General features: G+C 37.2%; 1 pseudogene; it reads right to left on the reverse strand.

The window, feature by feature from the left end:
* Positions 1-1,560: 1,560 nt before the first annotated feature.
* On the reverse strand, positions 1,561-1,658 carry LOC123576276 (annotated as a pseudogene).
* Positions 1,659-13,566: the final 11,908 nt, after the last annotated feature.

A 13,566-nucleotide genomic window follows, 5' to 3' on the forward strand; every position in this document is an offset into this window, starting at 1 on the left:
AAGTGAGGTTAAGGATGTTGTGATTTGATGTCAGCATTGAACATGCCTCACATGAATTAAGAACTATAATTGGATGTCACTTGAGGCCTTGGTTTCTGCTCCAGGAAAGGTAATAAAACAAGTTAGAACCTATTATCCCATTCAAATCATTGCTTGGTAATTGTCCTCAAGCCTGTCTGTGGGCTGTAGGCAAAGCTGTCTTTATGTGTTTGCCCAAGGACCAAGTAAGCTAGGTAAGGTTAGGTGTCCAAGCCACATGGACTTTGAAAAAATGTTACCTTGCCAGAGGACTGTAAAGAGTGCATGTAATATCTGGTTATTGCTTAGGGTTTTCTTGATGCAGTAATGAAGGAGTAAAACAATCCTATGTCCTAAAACTTTTTTCCCATTGTATTGGAACTAAACCCAAGCAAGACCTGGTGAGACAAATGTCAGTCTCTAATTGCTGTAGGTCTGAAACATTAAAAGAATCATCATCTACCATGTGAATGCATATATGGGCATGAAAGCACTACATGTAGAAGTGTCACAACAGTGCTGTTCTCAGCCCTGAACTGCTTGTCCGATGTCTTCATGGGGAGACATCTAAATCTTAACATAGATAATTTGAAGGTTTTTGATAGTATTATTAATTGCTAATGTCAATTTTATCATATTGTCTTGATAGATACTTCTTTTCTTTTTAATGTTTATTCATTTTTGAGAGAGAGAGAGAGAGAGAGAGAGAGAGAGAGAGAGAGAATCTGAAGCAGGCTCCAGGCTCTGAGGTGTCAGCACAGAGCCCCACACGGGGCTCAAACTCATAGACCACGAGATCATGACCCCAGCAGAAGTTGGATGCTTAACCAACTGAGCCACCCAGGTGTTGCTCTTGATAGATATTTCTAATATTTATTTTTTATGTGAGTATAGTTGCCACATTGTTTGATGCATAGGCTAATGACTGCTACATGATTATGTCTTGTATCATAACATATTGTCTCTCTGTCCTAGTTATTTTTTTATCCTTATATTTCATCTTGACTAATATTATATGCCACTCCTGATTCTTTATTCAAATTTCTTAGCATCTCTTTGATCATCCCTATATTTTCTAACTCTGTTTATCACATTAAGTATGTTTGTTGTACATAATAGATCTGTTTTTTTTTTTTAAACCAAATTTGACATCTTGTCTTTCCGTAAGAGACTTGAATTAATTTGTGTTTAGGGTATAAAGTAGTATACTTGATGTTACTCCTTTAATGTTTCTTGGTAATGTTATTTATTTTAATTTGTTTTTTTTCTTTATACTTTTCCATTTATTTATTTTTAATTTTTAATATTTACTGTTTGTTTTTGAGAGACACAGAGAGACAGAGCACAAGTGAGGGAGGGGCAGAAAGAGAAGGAGACACAGAATTGAAGCAGGCTCCAGGCTCTGAGCTGTCAGCACAGAGCCCGATGCAGGGCTCGAACTCATGAACTGTGAGATCATGATGTGAGCCAAAGGAAGACACTTAACTGACTGAACCACCCAGGCACCCCAAATACTTTTCCTTTTAGAAGTGAGTTTTTTTTTAATTTTTGCAATACTTCACAAATATGAACCAGCCATGTGAAGGGGTCATGCTAATCTTTGCATTATTCCAATTTTGATATAGAAACTACAAGAGGTTGCATGGGTCAAGTGTGTTTTAGTTCCCTTTTGAGAAACTAAATTCTTGATCTCTCTTTCCAGAGCTTCTACAATGATCTCTCTTTCCTGATCTCCTTAAGCCAGATCCTGAGAGGCAGCTGTCGTTGCTATTTTTTCTCATAGCCACTTCCAGTCTTTCAGTAAGTCCTGTTCTTTGTGTCTAAAATACCTGGCCACTTCTCCACGTTATCATAGTTACCCCTCCAGTCCAAGCAACTGTCACTTTTCCTTTATTTAAAAAAAAAAATTTAACGTTTATTTATTTTTGAGAGAGACAGAGTGTGAGCAGGGGAGGGTCAGAGAGAGAGGGAGACACAGAATCCGAAGCAGGCTTCAGGCTCTGAGCTGTCAGCACAGAGCCCGATGTGGGGCTTGAACTCATGGACCGCAAGATCATGACCTGAGCCAAAGTTGGGTGCTTAACTGACTGAGCCACCCAGGTGCCCCATCACTTTTCCTTTAGATAACTGCAGTAATTTCAATGGATTTCCCTATTCCCAATAAAGAAGAATATGTAACATTTGCACAATTCTTGTGAGAAATTCATCTTTGTATTTATCTTGTTTCTCACCAAAACATTTTCTATATAACGTTTAAAAAAAAAACATAAAGCCTGATCATTTTGTCTATCTTGCCCAAAGTCCTTCAATAACTTCCCATTCCCTGTGGGATAAAATGTCAGATCCTTAGAATGACTTGATATGAATTTATATGATCTGACCCCCAGGTCTATTCTTTAACCTATGTCATATATACATACTTTTTTTACTCAAAATGTTTCAGACACACTGGCGTTCCCCCTGCTTCTTAAGGGTACCAAATCCCATTCATACTTCCCTATTCAGGAACCTCTGGTGCCCTGTTCCATCTGCTAAGAATAATCTATTCCCCTACGTTTGTATCACCTTTTACTTATTGTTGGTCAGATGTCTTCTTCAACATTCCCATCTCAAAAGAATGTTATTTAACTTGTTATTCAGTCAACAGCAAGGGCTGTACTTAATTACAGTTTATAATTAAGTCTGTCTTTGGGGCATATGGATAGCTTAGTCAGTTAAGCGTCTGACTCTTGATTTTGGCTCAGGTCATGATCTCACGGTTCGTGAGTTTGGGCCCTGTGTTGGGCTCTGTGCTGACAGTGCAGAGCCTGCTTGGGATTCTGTCTCTTCCTCTCTTTCTGCCCCTCCCCCACTTGTTCTCTCTTTCCCACAATAAATAAAAAATAAAAACACAATAACAACAAAACCCAATTAAATCTGTCTTTGTGTGCTTACTTGTGTATTGTCTTCTGTCTGTTGTCTTTCTCATGAGTCTATATATATGTCATGGTAATAGAGACCATTATGTCTGGTTCATTGATATACTCAGTCCCCAGTACCCCAGTACTCAGCACAGTTTCAGACACATCAGATAGTGCCCAGTAAATATTTATTGAATGATTAGACACATGATTGAATACATCTATAGTGTCAGTAAAATCCCAATTATGCCATAAGTGTATATTTAGACTCCCAAATTAACAAGAGCTGTGCAGTACAAGAATTCTGATTAATTAATGATTAGCTCAAGCAAATGCAGTTAGGAAAGCCTTTTTTAGAACAGCAAACTTATATTTCCTAGGCATTAGTGTTTATAGGACCCAAACTCTGAAAATTTTGGTAGGTTCTGAATTTGGAAGCCTCTCTTTTCTGTTCCTACTTATGAATACTTATTATATACAATAACAGTGACTTAAACTACTGAAAGTATCTTGTAACATGTTTTAATCTGATCAATAATGATACGTTTATGAATACTGATGGCTCTTATGTAGGTTTTCTTTTTTTTTTTTTTGAGAGAGAGAGAGAGATCACACACAAGCAGGGGAGGGGCAGAGGGAAAAAGAGAGAATCTTAAGTAGGCTCCAAGCTGTCAGTGTAGAGCCCAATGTGGGACTCCATCTCACAACTATGAGATCATGACCTGAGCCAAAACCGAGAGTTAGATGTTTAACTGACTGAGCCACCCAGGAGTCCCTGGTTCCTATCCTATCTGAATGAATATATATATATATATATATATATATATATATATATATATATATATAAAGTAATTCCTCTTGTAAGCACTCATTGCCTGGTGTCTCCGTGCTATGGACAGAGCTCTGACACCTTTGGAAGATCTTGAAAGAGAAAGATGACAGATGAGAAATGTCAGGTCTTCCCACCACCGAGGACTCACGAGGGGCATGATGGATTTTTTGCAACCAGCCTTCAACCCTATGAATGGAAAGTTGGTAGAACTTGTTAGCTCTTGCTTCTGTCTTGGTTCTCCTTTTACCACGGAGGCAAACTGGAGGAAGTAGCCTGAGACTCTGGGCTCATTTTCCTCCCCTGGGTTCAAGTTGGAGAAAACAATGCTAATTACATTTCTAACAGCAGCAAATAAATTTGAAAGTAAAGCTCTAAAAAAAAAATATGTATGTATATATATACATACATACATATAAAATTATGCCAGTAGCCTAAACTTTACTTTTTTTTTTTTCTAGAAGAAAATGCACTATATGTTTAAAACTTTGTTTTATTTTTTGCTGCTTTTTAGAAAATATATTTATAAAACTGGTACATTCTGGAATGTCTTTCTTTAGAAACAGGACTAAAAGAAAAAAAAATCCAATTCCAAACAATGATTAATGGATGAGGGTAAGAACCATAGTCTTGCCAGAAAAAAAGAAAAAAGAAAAAGTCTGACAGCTAAAATTTAGGATTGTGTCTGAAATCCCATTCAGGAGGAAACAGTAAAATATAAAGTTTAAAAAGAAGACACCAAAGAATGAGGTCAAGGTCAAAGTAAAGCATTCTATGAGACTTTAAAAAGTAGAACTTTAAAAAGTACAATAGCCTATTATGTAGTTTAATCTAAAGAAAAATGAAATGTCTCTATAAGACATCAACTGGAACTTAACATTTTCCCATTGTATGCTTCTCACTGATGGCACTTTGCAGAGATACCCAGCTACTTTCAGTAATGGTTTTTTTTTTTTTTTTTTTTTTTTTTTTACCATATTGGTTTCATCATTAGAGTACAATAACATCTTCTTCCTCAATTGAAAAAGCAAATTTGTGACTGCAACATTTACTATTGGGAAAGAGTATCTTAAAAGTTTTGGTTCTTTCATTTTTTTACTCTTTTAGAAAAAAAGAATATTACCTAGATCCATTGCCTTTAGAAGCAGTTGACTGCACAGCTAATAGAGTAGAGAACGGTGAGAAACACATAACAAGATAAGAGATGACAGAAAATTTTGGCTAGCTAACCCATGTCCAGTGCTCTTCCATTGCCTGCCAACAAAACAGAAGATGGAGAAGTTAAATGCTTAATAGCCTAGTAACCCTTATAACTAGAGGGTGGCTACATGCCATAGCTTTCTTTAACTACTAAAACATAACTGGAAGTCTCCTGGGGGGATTTGGGGAAGGAGTATATATATTTTCTGCTGACAAAAATATTAGTTACACCCTTGGCAGTATCCTGACTCCACCTTTTCTGCCAGAAATGTGAATGTGTAGCCCGGTACTAAGGAAGCCTTTCTGAAGTCCTGCGGAAAGGCAGAGTGCTGCCTTCATGTTGCTGTGCCACTGAATAAATGTCAGCAGCTGCCCAACTCCAGACCTCTTGTTAGGTGAAAATACATTTCATTTCTTAAACCTTTGTTTGCTTTCACATGGAACCAAAAGCATTCCTAGCTTTACATGAGAAGGGAACTGAAACAAGTCCTTTAATAGACAGTGGATTTCAACATTCAGATACATATTCAACTATGTGATTATTGATCCCTTACCATTCAGCATGTTCCTTAAGTTTTAGTGTAGTTTTAAATTTTAATATTTGCACATGTATAAACACTACAAACCTGTAAATAAGAAAACCTGAAAAAGTTCATTACTTTTCTACACTTTTTTGATTTTGTATTTTGAATAAGTATATTTATATAATTTTACATTATAAATAATGTATATTTTGAATAGTATTTTTAAATTTTAATTAATTAAAATTCATAATTTTAATGAAAACCAATGAATAATTTTATTAATAAAATAAATGAATGATTTAATTAATTAATTAATTTTCAGGCAGTTTTTGCCACCTTTATTCAGAAAGACTAAGTCAATAAACTAAAATGAAGTCTGTTGGTCAAAAGTCTGAGAAATAAATAAGTACACATGAAATTGAAATGTAATTAAACTCTCACATGAGGCTTGTTGTAAGTATCATTTACACTTCTGAAGTTACTTTTTAAATTTTTTCAAATGTTTATTTATTTTTGAGAGAGAGAGAGAACACAAGTGGGGCAGGGGCAGAGAGAAGGGGACAGAGGAAACAAGGCAGGCTCTGTGCTGACAGCAGCGGGCCCAAGGTGAGACTCAAACTCACAAACTGCGATGCAAGATCATGACCTGAGCTGAAGTTGGACGCTCAACCGACTGAGCCACCCAGGCACCCCTACACTTCTGAAGTTATTATAATAAAGCTTAAACTGCACTATGACTTTTAAGAGGCCCTGTATAAGTATCAGTAAGCACTGGGAAAAAAAGGAAATATGGCATTATTAAATTCAAGAAGCTCACAATCTGAAAGCTTCTCCATCCTGGCTGCACACTAAATTATAGCAGAGATTAAAACAACACCAGTCACCACCACAGTTTCCAGCCTGCATCCCCAGGATTATGGTTTCATTGGTCTGGGGCGGATCCAGGCATCAGCACTGTGTACTCCCCTCTGATTGTAATGTCCAGTCAGAGTCGAGAACCCCTCATCTAGTGGGGAAGTGTTCATATTCATTTCCAAGTAAAGCTAGGCAAAAAAGCTTTTTCCAAGGAGGGCTAATTTATGAAGTAGAATAGAATAGAATAGAATGTGTTTGACAAACCTAATCAACATAGGAGGTAGCAGGCATCCTTAATACTCAGGACTTCAAAATGGCAATTAAGTATTATGAATGGAATGTCTATAATGCTCATGATTTTTTCTGGGTAAACAATGGGTAGCCTTTTAATTATATTTCATTTATTTGAGATTGTTTCCCATGTTGCATTGTATACTTGGAAAAGGAAAATGAGGGCATAAACGAAAAGATTTTCTGTATTTAGTCTTCCTTTTCAAGTTATTTAGAAATAGATAATATATGTACAGTGGTGATGATAATAAACAGGTATGTGAATATTTTGGTTATTTTATGTGAAGAGAATTGTTCTTGTAACAGATATTGGTTGAGCACCTGCTTCATGCCAAGTATCTTTCTAGATACTGGGAGCACACAGGGCAACACAGATGATACCCTTTGGTTCGAGGTCTACCATCTAATGGGGTAATTCTGTTTGGTCAGAATGTTTTGCTTAGAAATGCATACTTTCTCTATGAAGCATATTTTTATAAGAAGTTATTTTGGAATGAGTAACTTTTTAAAATAGCTTTTTATTTTGAAACAACACAAATTTGTTTTTGAGGCAGAGTTGGCCATTCTTTCAGGCTGTTAAAAAATAAATAAATAAAATACAAAACAAAAAGAGAAAAGATTTAGATGAAAAAAATCTCATAATCCCAGATTTAACTGTGGATTATATTCCACACTTTTTTCTTTTCTTTTTCTTAAAAAAATTTTTTAATGTTTATTTATTTATGAAAGAGAGAGGCAGAGCATGAGTAGAGGAGTGGCAGAGAGAGAGGGACACACAGAATCTGAAGCAGGCTCCAAGCTCTGGGCTGTCAGCACAGAGCCCGATGTGGGGAATGAACTCACAAACTGTGAGATCATGGGACCTGAGCCGAATTCAGATGCTTAACTGACTGAGCCATCCAGGCGCCCATCCACACATTTTTTCATACACATAACCACAGATTTTAGAAAATGAAATTTTGTTTTTTATGAAGTAGATTAAGACATTTATAATTTAAAATGCGTAGTAATCAAATTAATGTATTGTGGTGCAAACAAAACATACCAAGCTATTGTAAAAAGAAAAACTTCTAAAGCAATATCCTTGTCAGAAGAAACAGAAATTGACCCAGTTAGATTCAAAACTGAGAATTTATTTTAAGAATTCATGTAGCAATAAGAGAACTGGAAATCTTTTCGAAACATAGAGCAACCAGACCTCTTAAAGATGGGACGAGTATTTAGGAATTGGAAGATTTTTCAGGCCCCAGATTAATTTTATTGATCAGCTCACTGTGATACTCCCTCGGCTTCAAGTTCTCTTCTTTAGGATCTCCCCTTACTGCTCCACCAGTGCAACTCAGCCTCATTTGCTCAGTTTCCCCACTGTGTATCTTCTTATGTCACCTGTCACTCTCACCTCCACTATGCTCCTACCTACTTAAAGACCACCCATGCAGCCCGACTTGCTATAAAGCTAATATAAAAGTATTCCTCAAACACACACACACATACACACGTGTGTGTCTAAATCCTAATGAAAACATTCCAGCACAAGAGACTGATCGCTTTTGAGCCCATTTGTATGTATTTATCTTTCCCCATGATTTGACTGCACTCGTGTGTTTTCAGCCAATGAAAACTAGTTCTGCAGTTGGTACTTTGCACACTTGGCCAATGAGCTTTGTCTACCCTGCTACCCTCACTATCAGAGATGAGTGGATTCTGCAATATGTAGTTTCTAACTCTTGGTCTTTATTTCTGTCATGTATTTTGACCTTTAATGCCTGGCAAGATGTATGAAAATGATAATGCTGGATCTTTTACAAAAACTAAAGTAGGGGGCGCCTGGGTGGCGCAGTCGGTTAAGCGTCCGATTTCAGCCAGGTCACGATCTCGCGGTCTGTGAGTTCGAGCCCCGAATCAGGCTCTGGGCTGATGGCTCAGAGCCTGGAGCCTGTTTCCGATTCTGTGTCTCCCTCTCTCTCTGCCCCTCCCCCGTTCATGCTCTGTCTCTCTCTGTCCCAAAAATAAATAAACGTTGAAAAAAAAATTCAAAAACTAAAGTAAAAAAATTAAGGAAGTATGCTGGCTGATAAAATGAGAGTTTGGAGACTGAGATGCCTTCAAGGAAATTCCTTGAGGGAGGAATCTGAAGGGACATAATTTGGCGTGGGAGGGGTGCGGTGTGGAAGCCCTTCATTTCAGCAAAGACATCTTGTTGCAGCAGCTAAAAGAGATGGCTGGAGGCAAGTCATGATGTCAGATGACTGTCAGTGTTTGATATAAGTGACAGTCCTCCGATAGATTGTGTCAGTAGCCTTCACACCACAGAATACATCTGTCTGGAGGATACCTGAAGAATTTCCAGGGGCACAGATAGTTTTAAGGGAATTCAGCTTCGAGGGATATACTTCCTTGAAACAGATCTGCCTGAATAATGTGAAGATGTTAGGTCAGTTCTCCTTTTACTCTTACAATTGTCCTTCCCCTGCCTTTACTCCCACCCACACGGAAGCTTTTTCCAGAATGTAAAAGCCTCCATATCCCAATTAATTAGAAAACTTAAAAGAATGGTATCTTTAAGTCTTTTAAAATCAAGTTACCATAATATGAAGCTTATCTTTCCTCTTTTTTATTCAGCCATTTTTGTAAGCAGAATTCCAGATGGTCCCCAAGATTCCTACCCCCTGATGTACAACATTCTGTACAATCCTCCTCCTGGGCAGGGAGCAGAACTGGTGGGTGTTTTGGGATAGCCACTCCCAAGATTACATCCCAGTGCATAAGACTATCTTAACAGACCAGAGGGAGAGATTCTTCTGGGCAGGCATGCAAAAGCAACATGAAACAAGGAACTAAGAGTGGCCCCTGGCTGACAGCCAGCAGCCTAGTTTTAACTAGTTTTAACTAGACACTGAATCCTGCCCAAAACCACCTTGACAGAGAATCACGGAGTTCAGAGAACAATGTGGCCCAGCTGACATCAAATGAGATTACAGCAGCGTTGTGAGACCCTGAGCAGAGACCTCAGTTAGGCCAGGTTGGGCTCTTGACCCGAGGAAACCATGAGAGAATAAATGCCTGTGGTTTTAAGCTGCTGTGTTTGTGGTGTTTTGCTACGCAGTACAGAAAACCAAGGCAATCATTCAAAAAGTATTTACTGAGCACATACTGCCTTTCAGACACTGAGAGGTAGTCTTTAATGACAGTTTCTATAATCTCTGCCTTCACAAGACTTACCTTTTGGTGGGTAGAATAATTGTAAACAGGTTTAAACGTAAAATATCTAGCATGTTAGACCATGAGAGGTGTTAGAGAAGAAATGAAGTAGGGAAATGAATTGTGGGAGGGACAGGGCTGGAGAGTGGGAAGTAGTGAAAGCTGAGTTTCACGTAGAAGGAGAAGGGTCTCCTAAGAGGGAAGGTAACTGGCAATGTTGAAGGAGAGCTTTTCCAGGCAGAGAGAAGACCAGTGCTCTCAGAGACGGGGGGTGGTGGGAGGTGGAACACATGATGTATGGTCCAAGGAGGAATGACAAAGACCTAGGATTTGAGGTCAGAGAGGAAAAAGGAGACCCGATCATGCAGAACTTTAAAGGTCGTGGTGAGCTTTCTGGCTTTTATTCTGAGTGACATGGAGAGCCAACAGAGATTTTAAGCAAGGGAGGGATATGATTTGACTTTGCTTTTAACAGACTCGCTATAGCTGGTGTAATACAGTGTAGTATAGCGTGGTGTAGATGAGAATAACGTGGGGTAAATCAACAGGAAGCAAGGTTGGAAGCAGAGACCCCACCAGTTAAGATCCTGTTACAATAATCCAGGCAAGAAGGGATAGTGCCTAGGTCAGGGCAGTAGCAGTGGAAAGAAGTTATTAAATTAGAATTCTTTCTTTTCAACAAAATTGGGAGCAGACATTGTTGATAGAGAACTGAAATCTTTTTCCATTCCTTCTACTGATTTATGTGAAGAAGCTTTGTCAGTACTTCCATCTCTAAAAAATGAACATGTAGAATAGAAGTGATGCTGAAACTTTATTTTAGTAATAATAGGATACATGGTATGTATCCATGGATACATGAACTAATCAAAATGTCTCCAGCTAGCTCATTAAGATATATGTTTTTGTATTTAATTTTTTAGCAGAACTTTAATATGTTTTTCTCATTTATATATTAATAATAATAGTAATAAAATATAGTACAAAGGAGGGTCTCTGACATGTAAAACCTCATAGTCATGGTAATAAAAACTAATTTCAATTTGTATACATTTATAAAAATATTATTTGTATTCTATTATTTGATTTCCATCTAATTGGCAGTGCAAAACAAAAATGGTCTAGATAAACATATCTAGATACATAATGTACAAATACAAAAGTAACATAAATTGCTTATTGTTGGTAAATAACCCTCAGTTACTGTGTGCAACGCTTGTGAATACCACTTTAATCAGAAATTAAAGAGAGGCGAGAAAATGGGCATTTGACCCTATGGGAAATATTACTTTGTTATTGCAAGAATACGTTGCATTCATGCCATCTGGCATGGGGATTTGATGAGTTAATTAATGTGGCCTTCTCTTACTTAAGCACTTTGTCTACGCAAATCCGCCCTGCTCTCCAAAACAGTGTCTGACTCAGACATCAGTGACAGGACACTCTACAAACCTTCGTGACATTGAGAGGCAGTCTCTGTTTGTGTGGAGTAGCTAGGCCACGAGATGTGCAAAAGCGTTTCTCTGCGGCTTGAACAGTGTTAACACTGAGAACAGATGTTTAGAGTTACGTGTCATTCTGTGTGAGTGTTCACTGCCAGATCCTGAGCAACAGAGGATGCTGGGTTTTTTTAAATGAATTTATATGCTGTATTTTCATATGTGGGTCCTTCTCGCTCAGGTCTAAGGATCCTACTTCATTTAGAGGACACACCATTTTTGTTTTAAAATCCCAATATTTACAAATACAAAGAAAACTTTTGCAGCTGTTTACCTTTATGATAAAAACTGTACATTACAACTTAAAATGGAATATAGAACACAAAGTTTGGCAAAATTATTTTAGGCCTACTAGTATAAAAAAAAAAGTTTTGAAAACATTGCCTAAGAAGCTGTATATGGTGCTAATTCAATAGCATTCCCATTTTTTTTTTTAATTAAATATACCTGTGTCTCTAATTTAAATGCATGAAATGAAATTTATTTGGTCCATTTAGTTTCCTTTATACCTATTTGGGCAGAGCTTTTTTTTTTTTTTTTTTTTTTTTTTTTTGCCAGGACAGCTTATGACCTATGGTTTCACCTATTATTTGACTACCCCTGGTCTATTCATCTCTGTCTGGAATCTGAGTCACATGTCTGGGACCTCTCCAGCACAACAATAAAGATTATAGATGGAGTGTTCCACGAGTGTATTTATTAATACAAGCTATACATTTCAAGAAGGCATTATACTGCTGTCATCTTTAATTGGGCAGGGACAAATCCTAGGAGACACATATAAGAAAAGGAACAATTGCCATCATAGGAAAGGACTAGAAAAAGATTAATGCTTGGTAGATACTACTATTTGATGCAGTGGTATCTAGTGCAGAGGAATAAAGTAGATGTATGAACCCCAAATGGTCAACATTTTCTTCTTTCTTTTTTGTAATGTTTATTATTTTTGAGAGAAAGAGAGAGAGAAAGCAGGGAGGTGCAGAGAGAGAGAGAGAGAGAGAGAGAGAGAGAGAGTGAGGGAGACAGAGAATCCTAAGCAGGCCCTGCACTGTCAGCACAGAGCCTGATGGGGGGCTCGAACTCACAAACTGTGAGATCATGACCTGAGCTGAAATCAAGAGCCAGATGCTTAACTGACTGAGCCACCCAGGCACCCCTGAAATGGTCAATTTTTAAACATTCTCCTATAACAAAAATATTTCAATTTTTCAGCAGAACTCTTTCTGATGGGTGCAAAACAATGTGTAGCTAAATGTACGTCTCTGGAGTCCAAATGCTGGGGTTCTCAGCTTATCTTCACCACTAACTACCTATGTGCCATAGGGCAGATTACTTAGTGTGTGTCTCAAATTCCATATCCATATACCAGACATAATAATAGTAACTTCTTGAGAGGATTGTGTGCATTAAATGAGACAATCATTGTTAGTCACTTTGAATAGTGTCTGACACATACTAAACACTTAAGAAATGCTCACCAGTATTATGAATAAAAAGCTTATTAAGCCATTTCATGTCAATATATATTTTGAATGTAACATATGAGATAGGGTAATTCTCAGTTAATCTGCATTAAGAGGGAAGGAGAGCTGTTGATAATACACACAAACAGAAATTGAATAAAAGATACATCTGCTTATTTTTCCAACATTTCTGGAAATTATCATCGATTTTTAAAAAATAGTTTTCTCTTTTGCATTGTTTCACTTTTTTTTTACGATCATCTCTTTTATTACAAACACAGAAAGCAATACACATAAAAAGCAATTCAGTCCTAAAACTGAAATGCTTCTCTCATTTGCCAATACCACTACTAACTCTTTCATACTCCAATGAATCCTCTGAAATTACATACATTTAGAGATGAATGGTGGGCTCATTCCTGTTCCATGGTCATTTGATATGCATATGGATGCCCCTTTGAAGAGTAAAAGAGCTGTAAAATACAACCAAGTGATTCTAGAATTTAAATTCAAAGTGAAAAGACATGCATGTTGTAGTAAAGTAATACTAAAAACAACGTGAGTTCATTTATTAGCAATAATTTCCAAGTGTGCCTTGGTAAAATTATTACTCAGTAGTCTTGTTTTATGATCCAAAGAGGGGAATTAAGGATATTTCAGTCCTGCTAAGTTGTTATTTCAATTTAAAAAAAAGCAAAGATTTCTCATATTTCCAAACCACAGAAAATATTGCACATGTGTGTGCATGCATACACACTTTTAAAAGCCATGCCACAAATTACTTTC

This window comes from Leopardus geoffroyi, chromosome C2 (assembly GCF_018350155.1).
Source record: "Leopardus geoffroyi isolate Oge1 chromosome C2, O.geoffroyi_Oge1_pat1.0, whole genome shotgun sequence".
NCBI classification, from domain to species: domain Eukaryota; kingdom Metazoa; phylum Chordata; class Mammalia; order Carnivora; family Felidae; genus Leopardus; species Leopardus geoffroyi.